Source organism: Schistocerca serialis, chromosome 6 (assembly GCF_023864345.2).
Source record: "Schistocerca serialis cubense isolate TAMUIC-IGC-003099 chromosome 6, iqSchSeri2.2, whole genome shotgun sequence".
Classification (NCBI taxonomy): Eukaryota; Metazoa; Arthropoda; class Insecta; order Orthoptera; family Acrididae; genus Schistocerca; species Schistocerca serialis.
In genome coordinates, this window is record NC_064643.1 from 331,960,939 (window position 1) to 331,984,286 (window position 23,348).

Here is a 23,348-nt window from a genome sequence, read left to right on the forward strand (position 1 = left end):
AAAAATTAATAACTGCTGAAGGCTTCATGAAATCTTGACAAACAAGGTACTGGATGATAGCTTAGGACACTAGCTATCGTCACTGAAAGACATACACTTATACATACTTTATTCGTCGAGTTATTACATTTTTATTCAGGGTGTACAAGTGGACAACGAAAAAAAAAAAAAATCCTGGGTTCTTCCCTGATTTCCCAGTTAAAAATACACTTTTTCCAGGTGAAAATACACTTTTTTCCAATTTAAATGACAGTATACTTTCCCTCGGAACAGTAAAACTTATCAATCCTTTGAATGGTTAAGGTTTTATACACCAGCATAGAACTTCTGGCACTTTAGGGGAAAAAATACACATTTTGGAAAGATCTTGCACCAGCATGTACACTGCATATTTTCGTATTATGAAAGTATATACAGTAGAGTCTTGATTATCCGACCTAAACCAGCCGCGGCAAGGTCGCATAACACGGAAAATAATACAAAAAAAGAAAAACACAAATATTAAAATAAAGTAGGCCAAATGAGTTCAACATTTAATACAATACAAATCAAATTACACTGAATAGATATTTACTGTGTGAAGAAGTTAGTAATTGTCTTTTGTTTTCCTGCTGTTTGCCGCTAAATCATGTAGTCTCTTAAGTAGCAAAACCTCGGTAGACGATGTTTCCTCCAGTTGCGCTACATATTTTAAAGTAGTTTCTAAGGCCTTGTGTCCTTCATTGTGAGAAATCTTGGGTGCATTTTCCTCCACTACATCCACTTCTTCGTCTTCTTTTTCGTTTACCATGTTCACTATTTCTTCATCTGTCACTTCAAATTCTTCATCTTGAACAATCCATTTATTTATGTCATCTTCTGTGGCATCAGCAAGTCCCAGAACTTTTCGTAACAATGAAAGCAGGGTAGTATTTTCTGGTTCGGTCTGCTGCTGTAGATTTTCATCATCTGGAGAATTTTCTTGATTTTCCCGATGCAAAATTTTCCAGGATTTTGCAATTGTACTTGCTCCAACACTCTCCCAAGATTGGGCCACGTCATAAGCTACATCTTTCAAATTAATATGGCGCAACACAACTGCTCTAGCATGTCTTCTCCCTTGTAGATAGCATTAATTAAAGAGGAAAGTAAGTTTCTGAGGTAGTTTCTCTTCAGTGTCTCTAAGGTCCCTTGGACCATAGGCTGACATAAGGATGTGACATTTGGAGGCAAAAACATGGCCTTTATATCTTGATGTTGAAGTTCATCTTCATTAGGATGACAAGTGGCATTGTCTAGAAGCAACAGTGCTTTGCGGGGCAAGTTGTTGGCTTTCAAAAACTTTTCAGTTTGTGGCACAAACTCGTTAAAAAAAACATCCTTTAAAAATTTTCTGGTAACATTTTGTAATTGAGATCAGTCTTGTCGCAGTTAAAAATTTGATTGCCTGGTAAGTTTTCCTTGTCCAATACCTTGTGAAGTTTATTCCGAAACAATTGAACAGCTTCAAAATTTGCTGAAAGCTTTTCACTACAGACATTACGTTGCTGAAGTCCGTATCTTTTCTTCCATCTATCGAGCCACATTTTTTCACGGTTTTCCGATCTTCCAAAACAGCCGAGGTTGCTCGCTGAGAACACCACTTCTCAATTTCATTACGGTTCCTTTACCAGTCTCCAACTGTTGTTTTCCCGACATTATAATCTTGCGCCACTTTTAATAAAGTTTCACCATTGTCTATTCTTTTTAAAGATTTAAGTTTTTCTCCCATTTAAACGACCACCTTTTTCCGTTTTGAAACCATCACCACAAATTTTTACAATAAACAAAGTGCAACACGTCCACTCCACTACAGGTCTAAGTTAGCACTGAGGAGTGAGGAGTAGCAGACGGCGACAATGAACTGAGTATCAACAAACAACACGTTAATCACTGATCTGTCGTCGGCTGGCATATGGCTGGCGCTGTGAAAGGGTCGGATAACAAAGAAGGTCGGATAACTGAAGATCAGATAATCGAGACCCTACTGTATTTGAATTCCACCAAACACTACATGTTAGCTTCCAAAGCACTGAAATCGAGACTGTGATGTGTTGTAATAAGGCACTAATAGCTCACATCATGCGATTTCTCTAATAGATAACAGCAGATGTTCAGAGCATAGAACCCATGATGTAGTCTGCCATTTAGTAACATCACTCTCAGGTAGCGCAGACACGCAAATAGGAAAGGTTGATGGTTTAAATTAATATACGTAGTGTAGATACAAGAAAAGCTAAGCTTCCACATGTAATTCTGGTCTTATTTGCATGTGTTTCACTTTAAGGTACATCACACAAATGTACCACTAAAATTTTAAATAATGACATAAAAGACTGGTCTTCTGGGCTTGAAATGCTTCTAAATGGTTGGCCCTCAAAGTGTTAAGCTTTAAATGAGAATCAAACAATCTGTGATTTAAGAAATTCAAGGCACTTTTGCACATTTAACAATTCATCTTGCGTAAAATGAAACATAGTTTGAAAGTAACACTTTTCAAACCACCATTTGCAATATTAGCATTTGTTTCAGCAGTTGTCAGAGCACATCAGAAAATGGCATTACCGCGCATACGCACCTACGATGACGTAGGAAGCCCTTATGTTACTACATAATTAAGAGCTCTTACATTACGTCGTAAACAAAACAGATCATCAGAGGATACTTCCAGAGCATCAGAATTTCATAAACCATACTAAAATGCATAACTCTGCTTAAAGTGCACATTCGTATGTCCAGACTCACAAAGAAGTAGGCTCCAACCTGATATCAAGGTTTTAGGTGTAGTTTTCGGGACGCAAATTTTCTTGGAGTACCAATACTGTATTATTTCATGTTTGTAGGGTTGCCACAAGTTTCCCTAAGTGAAATTCCCTGATTTCCAGACAAGTTTTAGCATTTTTCCCTGACAAATTTTGAGATTTCAAGGGTAAGTGCATACACAAGTTAACCAAAAATTGTAAGGACTTCTGTATTTCTAAATGTGTGAGTAAAAATCTACTAATATCAACATCTTTTGTAATGAACTGTTTTTAGATGGAGAAAGCAAGCCAAATGGTCTATATATGTTTCATTAATACCACAGATCTTATTTTATTTCAATAAAACAAAACACACTGGGTGCCAAAAATACGCATTTTGTTGGAGTTGGAAAACAAATTTAAAATACCTTCACTGATTTCAGAAATAACCTTAGCAAAAAGTAGGCCCCTTGAAAGAAATGTATAAAGCAGGGAAGAGTTGTGAAATACATGAGTACATACTGTACAAATTGCCAGGGACTGCACAATTTTCTTCTTCTTATTGTCCACACTTTCTAATATATAAGCTACTTTCAAACACTTTCTAATATACAAGCTACTTTCAAAGTCCCAAAATGTACTAGAATAAATAAAATGTCTATAAAATGCTGTACTTTACAATGTTCTTGTAGTGTGACAGTCACAATTCCTGAAATCCATTGCCCTTGGCCTCTGCTCTGCCGAGGAATGCTGCAGTCCTGGCTCCATGGATAAACCATAATAATCCGCTGCATTATGCCACACACAAACATACCTTGCCTGTGGGCAGATTGATGAGAACAGATCTGACGTGCAGGGCCTGCACATTAGTGGGAAACGATGGGCTTTGCCTGTCATGGAAGTCCACTCATGTGGCCAGCTAGTCATGTGTCACAGACACCTGCCGATGACATGAGACTGAGGTGATCAATCCATGCAACAGATAACTTTTGCGAATACTCTGAGAATGAATACTAATGAGCATAGGTAGCAACTCATCCTGAAGATGATCGCTGAGCTGCAAACAGGCACATAGAAAAGACAAATTTTTTGTCATAGCCTTTGTCAGAAAACGAGAGCACATACATTCACCCAATCACTCAGACACAACTCATGCACATATGAACGCAGTCTCCAGCCGCTGTGCAAACAGTCTCTGAGAATCAGATCCAAACAAACCACTCCTCACACCACCTTGCCTCTCGTCGGCAGCTGCTAGGCTAGTGACAAAAAGTACTGGCAGCACTAACCGCAAGCTGAGGGGAGTGGATGAAAAGGGAGAAGCAATAAGAATGAGGGAGTAGGGAAGCGGTGCATGTACTCAGCTGCGCCCAGCCAGTGATAAACACATGACATCTCAGTAAACAAACCACTTCATCTACTCAGCCAAAAACGAGATTTTTCCAGTGTTTTTTTTTTCTTTTTTTCCCCCCAAATTACCCTGATTCTCCTGACACGTTTGAAATTCTCTGATATTCCCTGATTTCCAGAACTTTTGGCAACCCTGGTTTAGATCTTTATTATGGCATAATGCCATATGCACAAGAAATAAAAACAAGCACTTGTGATTCAGCAAAAACTGTTGACATTAGCCAGCAGTGTAAAATTGAATACTCCGTTTCAAATAAATTGACTGCCTCTGCAGAAAAAAATTAATGAAAGCAAAATTTCTTCAGCAAATCGACAAAAATAACTTCACTGTTCTGCACGGCAATTAATGGTTGACTGCTAAGAAAACCTGGAAATAAAATAAAATCAGGAAACTGAAACTAATAACATATTTTAGCCTCCAATAATTATGTGAATGTATTCACTTGATTTGACATGGGAGCTGTAAACGAATAACAGCAAAATCACTAAACGTTAACACGAGTTACATGGAGACTACCTCCCTTCCCACTACTCTGTGCATGTGCGAATCTGGCAGCTTGGGCGTACCAGAAAATTTTTTTGGGGTAGCATCTGGCTGCTTGTTGCCACTGCTGATACAGCTAACAGCCGCACTTCAAGCAGCCATAAGCGGGAAAAGGTACTGCTCATAGGACTCAACTGCACTTGTGCATGAGCCCACTGGCAATTGCTCAAATGAGCCAAATGTAAACTGTTGTGAAGTCACCTCAGCAAAAGCAGTTGGTTGTTATGAAGTATTGAGTAGTCTTCATCCTAAAGCATTCGAAAAATGTTGCTGTTGGCACACGCTTTTGTGTGCAATGGTTTTGTTGTAGTAAATGGCACATTTCCTTTACAACTTAAGTTTTTTTCCCCACTCTTTTGTGTTTTATCAGTTCTTACCAGCCAAAATTACAAAACTGACAGAAAACTAAAGCAATGAAAAATTCCCGGAATTCTAAAAAATTCCCGGGTTTTTCCCAGTTTTCTTCCAGCTGAAAAAATTCCCAGGTTTTTCCCAGATTTCCCATTGCCCATGGTATATACCCCCTGTTATTTGTTTTTAATTAGGTAAATGTGTCAAATCATTGCATTCTCCACAGTTATATAGCAAATGAATGTAACACGACATTCATTATACGTACCTACTTAAGGACGTAACATATGTCCAGATTAGGTAACATATATGTAGATTACTGATCTAACAACAATATGGAAACAACAGATTGCTACTTGCCACGTAGAGGAAGCATTAAGTTGCATACAGGCACAAGGAAAAAGACTGTTAAAATTTTAACCTTCTGGACAAAGTCCACCTGCCGAAATAGCACACACACACACACACACACACACACACACACACACACACACACACACACAAGCGCTGGAGACCGAATGTGACATGAGCTGCAAACTGCTGGTTGGGTGAAGGGTGGGGCAGTAAAGGAGGAGGCATGGGACGGGGAGGGATAGCAGCACAGAATCTTCCCCTACCCTCCACCCTGCTATCCATACCTCTCCCCATACCAAGTCACGCGGACTGCTGCTCACATCAGTTGTGGTCGCAATTGGGCTCCAGCGCACAGAGATAGTAGTAAATGTGTGTGTCTGTGTGTGTGTGTGTGGGGGGGGGGGGGGGGGGGGTCGAAAGCTTAATATTTTAACAGTCATTCATTGTGTCTGTCTATGTATTGCAACACAGCAGATGACTTCTTCCCATCTGTTATGTTTTTTCTTCTCCATAAATAACCAAATTTATTTCACAAATTTTTATATTATTTTCCATACATTTATCTTTTGGTATGTAAAACTTACATAAAAACCTCAAGTTTTTATTTAGATCAAATTTCATTGGGTTTTTCATTCAGATTATTATTTAGGCCATTTTGATTATATTGGTGCAGTTAGTTTTCATTTGGGCACTATTAATTAAAAGTTAAAGCCTATTGAAGCTAGTACTACAGTTTGCTACATGCAAAAAAAAGTGTACTAATTGAGATTGTTGGGAAAAGTGACCCACACCATCCAAAAGTTAAGCATTCGAATTTTCATGTAAAGCACTTTAAACTACCATAAACTTGTTATCTTCCACGATAATTAACATTGAACAATGGAAATTCCAGTAGGAATATCAACACTGTAGGAAAAGGCAGATTGCTACTTACTGTAAAGAAGACACATCAAGTTGCAGACAGGTACATTTAAAAGACATTTACATGTAGCTTTCAGCCACAGCCTTCATCAGTAAAAGAGAGAGATACACACCATTCTCACACACACAAGCAAGCACACTTCAGGCAAGCACGACCACTAACTCCAGCATCGGGCCGGAATGAAACATCAACGTGGGATGCAAGCAGCAATTTGGAGGGGTGGGGAAGGGATGGTGTACGGCTGAGGAGAGAAACGAATGCTGTCTGGTGGAGTGTGTAGAGACTAGAATGTCAACAGGCATGTGTCAAAAGGATGTTGGGCAGGGAGGTGGGGAAAGGAGCAGAAAACCCCTAGCCTGATCCAGGTACATTGGTGATGATCTTCATGATCTGGATTCAGGGTCTTCATTCCTTCACAACCTCAGGACATTCTCTCCCATCCACTTCACACGGTTCTCCTCTCCGATGGCTCAATTTTCACTTATATCCAGATTAAACCCACCAACCACCAACAGTACCTGCATTTTAACAGCTGTCATCCCCTCACACCAAAAAATCCCTCCCACACAGCCTGGCCACCCCGGACTGGAACAACTGAATCACATCCATCACCAGGGCTTTGATTACCTCTCATCACAATCTGAAATGAGGGACATCCTACCCAAGATACGTCCCACTCCTCCTAAAGTGGTGTTCCACAGCCCACCCAACCTCCACAACATCCTAGTCCCTTCCTATCCCACTCCCAATCCCAATCCCTTGTCACAAGGATCATATCCTTGTGGAAGACCCAAGGGCAAAACCTGCCCAATCTACCCACCCAGCACTTCCCATTCCAGTCCTGTCACAAGTTTATCATAACCTATCAAGGGCCGGGCCACCTGCGAAAGCAGCCCATGTCATTTACCAGCTTTGCTGCAATCATTGCAGAGCTTCTTATATTGGTATAACAACCAACCAGCTGTCCAAGAGGATGAACAGCCACCGTCAAACTGTAGCCAAGACAAAGCAGACCACCACGCGGCACAGCATGCAGCTGAACACAACACACTTCATTTCAATGGCTGCTTCACTACCCGAAACATCTGAATCCTTCCCTCCACCACCAGTTTTTCTGAACTGTGTAGACAGGAGTTATCCTTACAAAACATTCTCCAGTCCCGCAATATACCGGCCTCAATCTACAGTAACATACTGTCCCCACACCCTCCACTCAACAGTTTCCACCCTCTCTATCTGCATGCTCATCTTCCACCCTCTTTATTTGTAGCCCTTTGCCAACGCATCAGCCTGTCTTTCCCCACTCCTCTCCTTTTCTGCTCCTTCTTTCCCCACATCCTGACGCACCATCCCTTCCCCTTCTGTGGCCCCTCCAGATTGCTACTTGCATCCTATGTGATACTGCCTTCAGGACCGAGATGCTGGAGTTGGTGATTGTGTGTGCTTGCTCGTGTGTGTATGTGTGTGTGTGTGTGTGTGTGTGTGTGTGTTACTGATGAAGTCTGTGGCTGAAAGCTATAATTAACATCAAAGTACATAGCCAGTATCACTTTCCATTGCAGATTTCATCAACACCTCTGTCTGATTCTGAACTTTGACTACTTTTGTTACCTCAATTTTTCGTATATGTTGACATGCAACATTAGTTGTTTAACTCGGTAATTAATAATTTTATTTAATTCAATTTAATGTGCAATATAGAACTTATACATGTAAACAAGAGGATTCACATTGTGCAAGGTTAATAATTCTATGAATTTTTCCAATTTCCGTCTAGCAACATTTTCCTTAAGCCACAATCACAACACATCTAATAATTCATCAAAAACAGTAAATTCTAACCTAGCAATATTTTAAAGCACTGTGTAGCTTTTTTAAAATAAGAGTTTGCCCCCTGAAGTCAGTCTACAGTTTAAAAGCAAACAAATAACACCTATCTCAAATGAACTCTTGTTGTTGACTACTGCCAAAATTATGTACATTCAGTAAGTGAGGCTAAATGCACCAGCAAACGCAAGACTAAAGAGCTTTAATGTTTAATTACTTACAAGTGATCTCTGTAAACTAAATTAATAAACATTTGAAATAAACTATGTAGTAATTAACAAGAGAGTGTAACATAACTGTCATCGGAGTGAACTATTGTTGGACATACTGATTTGTGTTATAAACTGATTTAAACGATCCACTGAAGTGCAACTGTCTTTAATAAATTACTAAAGGACAGAGCTAAATGTGTCTTTTTACATAAATGTGAACACTGGGTTTGTGACACTGTAGAACACCAATGGACAGTGACTGTAAAACATTATTTTTCTAGCCTGGATTGTTGTGCTAGTAATTTGTTTGTAATATATAAACTGGCCACCTTATTTGATAACTAAACTTTGAAAGGAACAGAATGTGTGTGTTAATGTCATCTAAAATATTGTGACGTGTAAATCTGAGCAAAACACCATCCCTCCACTCACTCAAACTTTCATCTTCGAGGTGATCAAGATTGGTGCTACAGAGGATGAGACAAGGAAATCCAGGTCAGTTTCATCAGCCTCAACACCCTCTATATACAAGTAACAATCTATCCTTCTCATATTATTGTTATTCCGTCCAGGACTTGCCACTGTTTCACTACTTGATTTCTATTATTTATTTATTATTTAATTAAATGTTAATATGGCCTATATTAAAGAGACTTGTCATTTGAAACTGCTAATTTCCATTTAAGATTTGATAGCAGCACTAAAGAAGATTAAACTATGTACCTATCGAGCATGTATTTTTTATGTTCCAAAAACTTTTTCTTTTGTCATTTGTCGTAAGTGCACGTGGACACAAGTCATGTTTTAATTGATTATGCTTAAACTTTTCAACATGGGATAATGTGTAATGGACTGAGGTGGACTGCGAGAGAAAGACCTTTAACATATATGACATACTTGTTACTTATATCTAAAAACAAAGATGATGTGACTTACCAAATGAAAGTGCTGGCAGGTCGACAGACACACAAACAAACACACAAAATTCAAGCTTTCACAACAAACTGTTGCCTCATCAGGAAAGAGGGAAGGAGAGGGAAAGACAAAAGGATGTGGGTTTTAAGGGAGAGGGTAAGGAGTCATTCCAATTCCGGGAGCGGAAAGACTTACCTTAGGGGGAAAAAAGGACGTGTATACACTCGCGCGCACACACACACATATCCATCCACACATATACAGACACAAGCAGACATATTTAAATATGTCTGCTTGTGTCTGTATATGTGTGTCTGTCGACCTGCCAGCACTTTCATTTGGTAAGTCACATCATCTTTGTTTTTAGATATATTTTTCCTATGTGGAATGTTTCCCTCTATTATAACCATATACTTGTTACTTATGTATACTGTGAATGGTGGTCCACTTTGTGTATTTTGAGTATGCTATGAATTTATTTATTTACTTATTTTTTTGCTGGGGGGGGGGGGGGGGGGGGGGGGGTACTGAAGGCTTAAAAGTGCAATTGAGCTGTTCCTCCAGGTCATTCCGAGTCGAGCGATCATTCTGGTGGAGTCTGGGTGTAGTTGTCACTCTTGAGGTAATGTGTTAGGAAGCTGACACTCCACTCTCAGGCTTGCAAAAGTGATATATTTTGTGTCGCAAGCAGCTGCACAAATACTTTAATATTTGTTCATACTTTAACCCTTTATAGGGCACAGAAATTTTTTCCTTCAAAGCAGCAGACACGAAAATTACTAAGTTTCTATTTACACATGGAAACAGGAAAATATGGATTTTTACATGACAAACAAAAATTGAATTTTTTTACTAGGCAAAAAATCAACCACAATCCATTTAAGGTCACATTCATTACCTGAATGTTTTGTTGTTGATTTTTCGACCATCTCTTGAAGAAGATAAACAATTTTATTCCTGGGTTTGACATTAAAACAAATACTCTGAACAAAATTCACATTTTCAAAACAATTTTTCTATTGAAAATAAAAATTTTACCTTTCTAACTAAATTGTGTAAGCATATCCATTTTTAAAAATTATTTTGATAACCAAGCAAAGTGCATCCAATAACACTCAATCATTTCATATCGTGAAATGGTGCAAAGCATTGCTTGCAAAGTGCTACCTTGCAGGAACCACAATTAAGAGAACTTCTTTTCGGTTTTGCTCCGGTACTGCACATTGCACACCTCCTTGAAGTACCTTTCACATGCATGTGTGCTGCAGTAGTAGGAGACACGCTGACCTTGGAAGCGACTTTTGGGTGTGGTATAGTTGCCATCCTTGACTTGGAACAAAAACTACCTATTAGATAATTTGCCAGTATGATCCGGAATGTTAAATGTGACTGCTGTTTACTGTGTATGGTTAGTTTGCTAGTTTCTTTGTACAGAACATAGGCTTTCACTATTGCTGCATCTATAAAGTAATAAAAAATTTTCATCCAGCAGCACCTAGACTTCCATGCTACGTTATAGGGTGCATGATACTGGTCAAATCTATCCACACCACCCATAAAGCGGTTGTAATTAGCAATGGCTTGAGGACAAGGGATCATTTGCTTCCTTCCCCTTCTTGTCACAACATGTAAAAAATGTTCTCCGTCGGACTGTGCATACTGCTTGCACAATGACTGACTTAGTACCCCTGCCTTTCCATTTTGTTACAGACAGCGAAGTCTGTTCTTTATCGGTTGAAAGGGTTTGGGAAATACCTCCTCGAAGATAAAATCATCCCACACCTGAAAATATCTTTCTGCAAAAAATTTAGATAGGAGAGGAAAGCTGGAGAAAAAACGACTGTAAAACAAACAGTATCCCTGATGTTGGAAAGATAATGAAAGTGACAAATACAACTTTCTCTCCCAAGGGTGTATTACATTCATCAGTCCTTCCTTCATAAATCTGAAAGTTCAACATGTATCCTGTTACAGAGCAGCATATAGCAAAAACTTTGTGGCCACGCTTTATTGGTTTGAGTGGCATGTACTGCTTGAGAGGGGTCCTGCCTTTGAATGCTATCATACTTTCATCTACTGAAAGGAATGTATCTGGACTGAATGTTGCTCTGAAAAGTTCATTCACTTGATTCAAAAGTGGTCGTACTTGATGAAGTTTGTCTTAGCCTGAAGCGCCTTTACTGGGCATCTTTTATTGTCATTCTGATGCAGATAACAAACAAATTTAGAAATTGTTTGTGTGACATTATATTTGCAATTCTTGGTACATGAAAGTTGGGGTCAGTTGACCAATACTGGCTAATACTCGGAAGAGAATGGAATCCCATATAATTAGTGTACCAATAAAAGCTTTCAGCTCCTGTAAGTTCAGATTGAGAGCTGCTCTTCTCTGAATAACATACATGTTGTACTACTATGAAATTGAGGAAAATGTCAGAAAAAGAACTGTGAACATATCTCAGATGGGGAACTTAAATTTACTGGAACATTTGGCCTAAAATATTCACTATAAACACCGTCACTGAATTTTCTTGGTTCAACTCCACATTTAGTGAACTGGTATTGCCTCTGTATTATTGCTGTTCCACCAGTCTCTAAGTCACTATCTGAATAAGTAGCAGAATTTGTCAAGGAATGCGGAGGCTGAGTAACAACTGCAGGATCTTCACATTCATCACAGGTACTGCCATTGAAGTCTAATTCCTCTGCCATTCTGCACAGGATGAACTGTATCAGGGAGGCACTGACTGGCCCTGGGTTCACGGAATCTTCTGCATCTGTATCACCCCCCTACTCAGAATCATCCGAAGAAACATCAGAACATGAATCTTCAAGAATCTGCAGTATCTCTGCTTCGTTCAGTCTTTGTCTAGCCACTTCACTACAAAAGAAATTACGCTAATGTACCCATTATTGACCACAAAGGAAAATAATAAACACAAAAAACATTGAACACTCATATAGTACACAGTACAAGCAGCTATGATAGATATTTCGTAAATAACAATTACTTCAAAGCAAATCGTCTTGATGCCAAGCAGAAGAAAATGTAGGATGTCAAATTCTGTACTGCAGCATGCAAAATGTGCATACAACTTGAAAATAACATCTCAGCGGAAAAGTTACAGGCTATTTCAGCAGAATAGCAGTAATGAAGAGCTTGCTCAACAGTGTAATTGCAATTCGTTTATTTCAAGACTACTAACTTTCTATTTCAAGACATTACTGCCAATTTTCCAAAGATAAAACTTCAGAGAACGACTACAATGGGTAAAATTTATTTAACAACAAAAATACACTTGCCTGCAAAGTAACAAAGGCGATAAATACCTCTGACGTGGTCAGCAACATTCTGTGGTTGATTTTTCAACCACAAAGGTAAAGTATGTACCCCTGCCGTCTGTTGAGAATTTAGCGAGCTACATTGTGGCTACTTTTCCAACTGGAAAACATTCTCACTGATGTGCTGGAGCCATAAAGACTAAATCACACCGTAAATCAATGAGAAAATGTGCCCTATGTGATGTGGTTGAAAAATCGACTGCAAATCTATAAAGGGTTAAATTCTAGTGCTCGATCTTGTCACAAGGATTTTATTCTATGTAAAGTATTAATACCTGCAAGTCAAAAACCATTCATTCCTCTCTGGACCCAAGGTGAAACTGCTAAAAAGAATGGCACCTGCTTTCATCAATGGCCTCACTGTTTGACAAATTTCCGATACTAATTTCACTGTGATACCTCTGCCATCATTCCAAAGTGGATGCACTTTCTCAAATGGTTAAAGGGAGCAAAAGTGTTGTAACGGCGACCGGAATGGTCGCAAGATCGAAGAGAAAGAAAGCATGGCGAACCCGCGGAGCGAACCGCAAACTACCACACAACGGGAGAGGACGGACACGACCAACAACAGGCAGAACGAACAATGACAAAATCGAAACAACGGAGTCACACGAAAACCTAACAACCACATCCACTCATACACAGAACAAGAAAGTAAATAAGCGGTCTAAGGCGAGGCGATGTGTCCGGAGACGTACGCATGGTTAGACTGGATGGCTGAGCGAGAGGCAGGCGCTTCAGTACTCTATCGGGGGCACCACTATTGGCAGCTGGAACCAGGTGTTCCATTGTGGCCCCCTCACACTAAATGCGGGCCCGGAGGCGTGCGCTGCCACAGCTTACGACGCGATGGTGCAGAGATCTCTAGGCGTCTTCGACATCCATGACGTCTGGCGGGGATTCAAATTCCGCGGCATGCAGTACCAGATCCCTCCCCTCCTGAAACTTGCGCGTAGGGGCGGAAAAGCCCTGGACGGTGCCGAGGTGGGCGGCAGTGGGAAGAGGAGACGCGCTCATCAACCGCTATTGGTATCCACGACAGCCGATCCAGAGTCCAGGGCAGGGGAGGGAGTCACCGATCCACCCGGAGGCGGAGAGGGCCGGCGGCAGGCCCACGGGGAGGCGGCAACCGGGGGCAGGGACGGTGACTCGAGGACCACGTCCGTACTTGAAGGAGGTAGGGAAAGAGGCAGTGGGGCGAGTCCCGTGGCGGCACACGGGCGGAGCCGATTATGATGGCAACGCTCCAACCCTTTTGATGTCTGCACCGACGTCACACGCCTCCCATGGGCCGCAACGACCATGGCGGGTGTCCACCTGCCTTGCGCCCATACTCGGGGGCCCACACAGCCGTGCCAGGGGCAAACCCGCTGTGAGGGCCAGGAGGAGGACGGCATCAGCAAATGGAGCAGCTGTCGCCCATGAAGGAGCTCTGCTGGACTGCATCCGTCAATTGGCGTAGTGCGACAGGTGCTCAAAAACAGGATGAGGGCCGACGCAGTTGCAGTGTGTCGACCGCCTTAGTCAACTGGTGTTTAAAACTGCGGACGAGCCTCTCCGCCGCACCATTGGATGAAGGGTGGAAAGGGGGGCTATGGATATGTTTGATACCACTGGCCTGACAGAAGTCGTGGAAGGCGGACGCCGTGAATTGGGGACCATTATCGGAGACCAATGTGTGTGGCATGCCTTCAATGGTGAGAACCTGGACCAGCGTCGTGAGTGTAGCCTCCATAGTGGTGGATGCCATGCGGACAACATATGGGTATTTGGAGTAGGTATCAACGATAAAGTAACCACATGGACCCCAAAAACAGGAACACAAAATCGATATGGATGCGATCCCAGGGCCAGTGAGGCACAGGCCAGAGTGCAAAAGACTGAGGGGGGCTTGCCTGGTGACGCGGACAGACAGTGCACCCACGGACCAGGTGCTCAATATCACCATCGATGCCGGGCCAATACACATGCCAGCAGGCCAAAACTTTCATACGGGGACATACCCTAGTGCCAGCGGTTTAACAAACCGAGCACCCGAAGCCGCAATTCTGGAGGGATGACCACCCGATGGGCATCCGACTCCGTGGCCAAGAGGGAAACCATCGACCACAGAGAGCCTGTGGGACAAGTGGCGCCAGGGGCTGAAATCAGACTGCATCCAACGAGTAACATAGGATGGCCACCCATGGACCACATAGTTGAGAACCTGCTGCAAGACAGGGTCGCGGCGGGGTAGCCGCAGCAGTGTGAGCAGCTGTAAGAGGCAGACCGTCTAGTGCAGGCAGAATCAATGTGAAAGCAGAGGAACTCCTGTTGGTCAAAGGCAGGATTAGGGCCTGCTGGGTGACGCGACAAAGTGTCCACGTTAGCATGGGGGGGGGGGGGGGGGGCTTATACCGGATGGTGTAAGTGTAATTACGTAAAAACAATGCCCAGCGCTGGAGACGGTGAGCCGTCCACTCTGGAAGGTGAGAGTGGGGTCCAAAAAGTGTAACCAAGGGTTTATGGTATGTCAGGATAGTGAATTTTGCCCCAAAGAGATAGGTGTGAAATTTTTGGACGGCACACACAATCGCCAGAGTAGTTCTGTTGTGCTGGGGTCAACGCCTTAAGAGGCATAAGCGATGGGCTGTTCAGAGCCATCGGCATCCCGATGTGCGAGGACGGCCCCAATGCCGTATGCCTACGCATCAGCCGCCACAACCAAGGGAGGGGTAGCCCGGGGAAAAGGCAGTAAGGCAAGCGGCATACTTCAGCATCGCCTTTAAACGGAGAAAAGCCTGGTCACAGGCAGGAGACCAATCAAAAGGTACCCCTTTGTGACGTAAGTGATTGAGGCGTTGAGCAACGGAGTCAGCCTGGGGCAAGAACTTTAAGTAATAAGTAACCTTGCCCAAAAACACCTGGAGTCCTTGGGACGAGAAAGGGCCTCAATGGCCGCAACATTATGACGCAAAGGGCGAATGCCATCTTTGCTAAGCCAGTGGCCTAAGTATTCCACTTCCGGTTGAAAAACAACAACACTTGTCCAGCCGACAGTGTAAACCAGCAGACTGCAGAGCATGAAATAAGGCGCTGAGGTTTTGCAAATGTTCCTGGCGGGAACGCCCGGTGACCAAGATATCATCCAGATGAACGCCCGGTGACCAAGATATCATCCAGATAATTCACACAGGCAGGGATAGGCTGTGTAAGCAGCTCCAGGAATCGCTGGAAAATTGCCGCTGCCGAAGAGACACCAAAGGGAAGGCGCTTGTACTTATACAATCCGAAAGGCATGTTGATAACCACGATGTTCTGAGATTCGGCATCCACAGGCAACTGGTGGTATGCCTCAGCCAGGTATATCTTGGAAACATACTCTCCCCCCGCAAGCTTGGCAAGAAGGTCTTCCTGTTGGGGAATGGGGTACTTGTCAACGAGGGACTGAGCATTGACTGTAGCACCAAAGTCCCCACACAGCTGAAGGGACCCGTTGGGTTTCTGTATGACCACCAGTGGTGTCACCCATGCACTGTAAGTTACAGGCTCCAGCATGCCAGCGGCCTGGAGCCAATCAAGTTCCTGGTTGACTGCTGGCCGTAAGGGGCCGGGCCCGGAAAAGCGAGGCTGTGCATCCGGCCGTAGGGTGATGTGCGCCTGAAAACCAGGAGCACATCCGAGATCCGGTGCAAACAACAATGCAAAAGCGGAGCACAGATCGTCCAAGTCCTGAAAGGGAACAGCCGTGGAAACGACCTTAACTTCGTCAGAAAATGAAAAGCCAAACAGTTGAAATGCATCCAGGCCAAAAATATTCGAAGCCAACGGATGGTCGACAACAAAGAGGGTAAGGAGCTGGGGAACACGCCTGTACGTCACCTGGACGACGAACTGTCGACAAAGGGAAACGGAACCGTCTCCATTGGCGACCAAACGGCGAGAGGGAGGGGACAATGCAGGAGACCCCAGCCGGGTATATGTCGCCATATTAATCGGGGAGACAATGGCCCCAGAGTCGACCTGAAAACTGACATCCTCAGTGAAAATGCGGAGCGTGAGGAAAAGCTTCCACGCTGATGGGTCATCCTGTGGGACAACCGATTGCAGAGCATGGACAGTATCTTGACGCCCAGGAGGGGCAGGACTGGAGCAAGTCAAGTGACTACGACAAACCGATCGGATGTGGCCCTCCTTGTTACATAGCGTGCACGTTTTCCAGCGGTGGGGACAATCAGCCCGTGAATGGGCAGTAAAGCACTGTGGGCAAGATGGAAGTGGGCCGTGCGACCGGCGACGAGGCACGACCGAAGGCGCCAATGCCATAGAGACGTTGGACAATGAGGAGTCCCGACGGCGCTGGCCTCTGTTGCCCGGGCCACGTCGACGTCGCGAGGGCGGAACCCGCAGTGACGCCGCTATCGCCACCACCTGTGGTCGCACCATACGACACTCATTAGCCGCTTGAGCAATTTCAAAGGAGTGGGCAATGCGCAGAATCTCTTCTAAGGACGTGTTGTCGAGTTTCAAAGCCGCAGTACAGACCTCAGGATCGGCAGCCACCTGAACCACCACATCCCAAATCAGGGAGGCCGCATATGGAGCCTTATACTGCTGATTGGCGGACGTAAAATCGCATTGACGGCTGAGACCCTGCAAGTCCATGACCCAGGAACGATACGATTGACCAGGCTGTTTATGGTACTGGTGGAACTCCAGCCGAGAGGTGACCACATGGTAGCGTTGGGAATAATAGTTTGTCAGCAAAAGGCAGATCTCCTGGAAAGAGAGAGCCACAGGGTCGGACAATGGTGCCAACTTGCGAAGAAAGAACGTGTCTGGGGAGGCCCAAGACAAAAACAACGACCGCTGCAAGGAGTCATCCGCGACTTGAAAAGTCATGAAATGTTGTTTCAGCCGATGTAAATAGGTTTCCCAGTCCCCTTTAGCGTCATTAAAGGGTGGAAATGACGGCGGACATGGGAAAGCATCGGACATCCGAGGACTCTGAAGCTGTTGTGGTAACGCGTCCCGGGCACTGACTTTGTCCGTTAGCAACTGCAGCGACTTTTGTAAGATGTCTAACTGGAGCTGCTGCTGCTGCAGCAGTTGCTCCAGCAGACAGACTAACTTCTGTCTCCATACCAACAATGTCCACTGTTGACCTCGTTGCCAAAAATGTAACGGCGACTGGCACGGTCGCGGGATTGAAGAGACGGAAAGCGCAGCAGGACCCGCGGCGTGGCCCGCGAACAACCACACAACTGGAGGACGGACACGACCAATGAAGGACAGAGCGAATAACGACAAAATCGAAACAACGTAGCCACACAAAAACCTAACAACCACGTCCACTTGTACACAGAACAAGAAAATAAATAAGCTGTCTAAGGCGAGGCGATGTGTCCCGAGACATATGCATGGTTAGACTGGATGGCTGAGCGAGAGGCAGGCGCTTCAGTACTCTATCGGGGGCACCACTATTGGCAGCTGGAACCAGGTGTTCCACTGTGGTGCCCTCACACTAAATGCGGGCCCAGAGGCACGCACCACCACACCTTACAGCGCGAAGGTGCAGAGACCTCTAGGGGTCTTTGACGTCCATGACATCTCGCGGGGATTCAAATTCGGCACGGTATCAGAAAAAGCCATTCGGATAACAAGCTCTAGGCAAACTAAATTATCTGTAGTACAGCAGCCTCAGTGAAAAAAACCATACTGGGTCGAAGCCAAAAGGTCCCAGGATTCGAGGATCCAATAGAGCCTTCAACTCATCATATGTTCATATAACTTGTGGATATGTCTGCTTGTGTCTGTATATGTATGGATGGATTTGTGTGTGTGTGCGCGAGTGTATACCCGTCCTTTTTTCCCCCTAAGGTAAGTCTTTCCACTCCCGGGATTGGAATGACTCCTTACCCTCTCCCTTAAAACCCACATCCTTTCATCTTTCCCTCTCCTTCCCTCTTTCCTGACGAAGCAACCGGTGGTTGCGAAAGCTAGAATTTTGTGTGTATGTTTGTGTGTCTATCGACCTGCCAGCGCTTTTGTTTGGTAAGTCACATCATCTTTGTTTTTAGATATAACTTGTGGAAAACATTGTTTAAACTGACCGGACGAAAGAGTCCATCTGAAAATGTGGTTTACCAAATTTCAAAACTGGAATAGCGACACTTTCTCACCACTGGGAAGGGAATTCCCCTTGATAGAGAGACAGTTAAAAAGGGGAAGAAAATGCATGGCGAATTTCCATTCGCTAAGTGGGGTGTTATAAGGTTCGAGGCAGCGGGGAATAAAAGATAAAGGATGTTGTTCCAGCCGTATCTGACTGGTGGACGTTGAACCTACTCTGAGGCCTGGACGAAATGCTGAGCAATATGCTCAGTGACAGAACCCAGGCTGCTGAGGATAAAACCATTCAAAGAAATTCTTGGAACACAGGACAGCAGTCAAAAATGCACCTGATCACTGCCCAGACATGCAAAGAGGAAGTATGCAGCCCAGTGACAGTGACATATCATTCACAACGAATCAGTTTCTGGCATTTAGGAACATAATGGTCTGGGCACAAAGCCTTCTAAAGGCCGGGAGGCACGGAAACAATCTTTAATAGCTGCAGCAATTTTGGGGGTCCACCAAGGGACAGTCTTCTGTTGAGGAGAGCCTGATGAAGGTGGAATTGTCAAAGCAGCTGCTAAAAGAATGGCATCAGTCAAACTATATATGGACTCATCAATGCCACTGTGTGGTGAAGCAGTGTCATGGTAGTTGACGAAAAGGCATCCCAATTCATATTAGTAAAGGCCCACCTGAGAGAACTTCCAAACGAGTAATACTAGAGAAAAGATGAAACAATCAGAAAATGATTGCTGTCGCAATTGTCATGAGCTCCCCACTGAATGAAGGGGAAGGAATCCAATGCTACATACAGAAATATCACTGGCCAAGAAAGAGCTATGCGTAATATTAAAGTGAGTGGGGGCTCAAGTGGTGAGGGGTCTGAGATCAAGCCCTACTAGTAGAAGGTCATCAACAATCCTGATCCAGTCAGTGGTTGCAGTAGCACCCGACAAAAGGATTATGGGTGTTAAAACCCAAAGGAGAAAGAAGGGGGGAGGGATCTGTCGAAGGAGGAGATCAGGAAGCATACAATCTGAAAAGGGATAAAGATTGCATATTGTTACCACAGAATCTAAATGGATCCAAACGGCCAGTGCTTCCAGCACATTATGTAGACGAACCCAGAAACTAACTATGTCCATGTGGACCAACATACTGACACCACCAGAGGCTCACAAAGAGCTGACCCAGTTCTGGCAGAAGGTTTCGGAGCCATGAAGAGTTGGTAAGTGAGTATCCACAAACGAGGTCCCTGCAATACAACAAAAGCTACAGAGTACAGAGAAAGAAGAGACTGCAATTCCAGAAGGTGACAATAGGAATCATTACAGTCCCATTGGAGGAGAGTACTAGATGAGCCCATATGGACGTCAAACAGGCCAGAAACAGTTATTTGTAGAGTCAGCGTCTGTCACCGGTAAGCACAGAGTGACATTCTCTAGTGTAAGATCAGAACATGATTACAAAGGAGGGAGTGACAGACCCTGGGATGTCAGCAAGGTTTCGTCCCAAGAATTACGCATCTTCTTCCTCTCCTTCAGAGGGCAAGAGGAGATGTGATTGAAAAGACAGAAAGTCCCCAAGCAATATCAGGATCCCAAAGACAAGTAGCGGCCTTGAGGCCCACTGTGCATGGGTTCCGCATCCAACTTGAAATAACAGAGTTTCTGTGCTGCAGACATCATGAAGGGAGGTTCACAGAGGCAGCCCCATCCCCAGTGGGTGCCAGAGGAGAGGGTTTCTTCTCCGGCCGAAGAGAAGGTGCAGTCCAGCGAGGGGTGGGAATGGGAATTGCCAGAGAGGAGGAAAGGGGGAGAGGATGGAGTTAAGGCGGAAGGAGCAGAAGGAGTACGAGTAGGAGGAGGAGGAGGAGGAGGAGGAAAGGATGCAACAGAAGCAAAAATGGGCAGTAAAGATACAGGGTGGAGAAAGTTGAATTTCTGTCAGACCTCAGAGTAGGACAGATGGTCTGAGAGTTTTGAACTCCTGAATCTTCCTTTCCTTTTTATAGGTCAGGCAATACAGCAAGCAAGGAGAATGTGGACTGCAACAGTTAACTCACTTGGGCAGTGGGTGGAAGAATTCCTCACATTGAGAGGACAACTGCCACTGTAAATAGGATTCACCTCACATCACATGTGACCAAAACGGAGACACTAGAAACAGTGAGTGGGAGACAACATTTAGGGCTTCATGTCACAATGGCAAACCATAACTTAAGACATTTTCCAGAAGGATACCCCCTCAAAAGACAGGATGAAAGTGCCAGCATCAAAGTGATAGTTCTTAGAACCTCTGCGGGCTTGCTGTACGAAATAAATGCCACGTCGTGCCAGGTTAGTCCTGAGTTCCTCATCAGACTGAAGGAGAAGGAACTGTGAAAAATAATGCCCTGGGTCATATTTAAAGACTGGTGAGAGGTAATACTTACTGGGATATCCCCTAAGTGCTCGCAAGCACAAAGGGAAGTCAACTGACTGGTAAAAGAAGTTTTACTCAGCAGAGAATGAGATCACATCCTACTAAGCGGATCAACATCGAAATATTCTTAAAAAAAAAAAAAGAGGGGGGGGGGGGGTTAGTAGGTAGGTTTGCTGATGGCGAAAGTACCCCCATTGCATCTGTACTGGAGTGAGCCAAGTCACAGGGAAAGGATTTTGCCTCAATGCCTCAAGCTGGCAGGCCTGGCCCTCCTTTTCGACGCAAAAGTAGAAGCAGAGAGAGAACTGTTTCTGTCTGAAGAAACAGCTATGGAAGAGTGGCCAGAATTAAGGAGCTTAGCATACTTCATGCACAGAGTATCCTCCCTGGTACCACCCACTCCAATCAGGGACTCACCCCGCAGGCACCATCCAGTTGCAGCTAGAGCCACCTGGTCCAGCAGTCACTGTCAGGAATTCCAATGTCCCAAGAACAACCACTCCCAGGCATAAACAAGGCAGTGACAATGATTCCTGTGTTGTCAGGGGATGCTGTCAGATGGGTACATAACAGCCCCATCACGCAAACTGGTTACACATGCTGGTGACCTAGCAGGTGAAGGTGTGGGGGCTAGGAGAGGAAGGAAGGGTGGAAAGAGAAGAGGGAAGAGGAAACAACCATGGAGCCCTAGAGAGGGAGTTCTTCCCCAAATGGTTCACTTTATGGAAACAGAAAACGTAAGGGAAGGAAAGGGGGGCGGGGGTGGGGGGTGAAGAGACCAGAAAAAGCTGAAAAAAGGGACAGAAACAGCATGAGGAGGAGCTAGGATGGGAAGGAATGGATATGGGGAAGGGAATGCATACAGCTCGGGGCCGAATGTGTGCCACACACGTACCCATGAAAGAGCTGTGAGCCCTCGGGGGGGGGGGGGGGGGGGGGGCAGTATTTTCGGTTAGACAGCCAACTGGAACTACTGCTTGAACAGTTCCTGCATCTAAGTGTGACCTGGTTCTTCAACAGGTCCTACATATGTCCCTTGGGTTGGCCTATTGAGCTCTCAGATGCAGACCACTTGTCATTCACCTTTCGTTTTCCATCAACAGCACCAACATCTGGTTTTGCAAGGTTTTGTGATCTTTACAGAAGCTGACGAATCGCGTTGGGAAGAGCAGCCATCCTCCCAGCAATACTGGGGCTTCCATCTCTTGCATCAGTCCCATTCGGGAATTTCAAGCACTAAGCAACTGATATGTTGTAATATCTATTGATCTTATCTGGATGATGACGTTGCACAGGTGGTTCAACAGGCACACCTGTCAGCCCCACCCAAATCGTTCTCTCTTGTGGCCTGTGCCACAGCTGTGGCACTGAATTCATGCCGACATGGGTACTTCCTTCGGGTCCAGGTGATTAATTGTTGTGTGCCATTCCTCCCATTTCCCATATGTTGTATGCCTCTAGCAGCCAACGATGTCCACAGTGAGATCTTTTTAGAGGATCTTTGCAACAGACAGTGAACCTCACATGCTGGTAACTGGCAGTGGTCCCCAATTCAAAATGATTTTTTTTCAAAAGGTTTTGCACCTGCAATAGGATTAAACATGTTGCTACTCCCATGTTTCAACCAGCCTCAGATGTGTTAACAAAAAGAATTCACAATTACATTAAGAGCTCCAGGGTATGGTGCATCTGCTTCAGCACTAAAATCCTTAGTTTCTTACTGGTTCACTCTTTTCAATGGTTGTAACCCGTCACAGCACCTTCATGGTCATCCTAACAGGACACTTTGGGATCTTGTTCCCAAACATACAATGCGAAGGAGACGCAGCCACACTGTTCCGTGTGAAATGCACCATTGTGGGTACACACATCTGAGCTGAATTTGGGGTGGATCCAGATAGTCTTGGTGGCTACAACTTGTGGGATGCTGCACTGGCACCACAATAAATTCTTGAAACAGCATCCAGGTTTTGACCTCCTCTCATTGGGGAGTTCAGTATCACTACCACATTGTAGCTCTCTCTAGTCCTAGAGGGCTGCCTGATCCCCCCTACTACGAGATAAGAGTGCACTCTCCACAAACATCCAGCCACACTAGAATCGCCAGCACTCCCGGATGTCACACAGGAATCTTTCACCATGATACTGCCCAGCTACCAGTTTCATCCTCCACACTGGTCAGCAGGTAATGG

General features: G+C 44.4%; 1 protein-coding gene across 1 annotated transcript in view; it reads right to left on the reverse strand.

The window, feature by feature from the left end:
- The window catches only part of LOC126483986 (cellular tumor antigen p53-like), a 71,240-nt gene that overhangs the window by 37,944 nt on the left and 9,948 nt on the right, over nt 1-23,348 (reverse strand). The gene's annotated exons all lie outside the window — the stretch shown is intronic.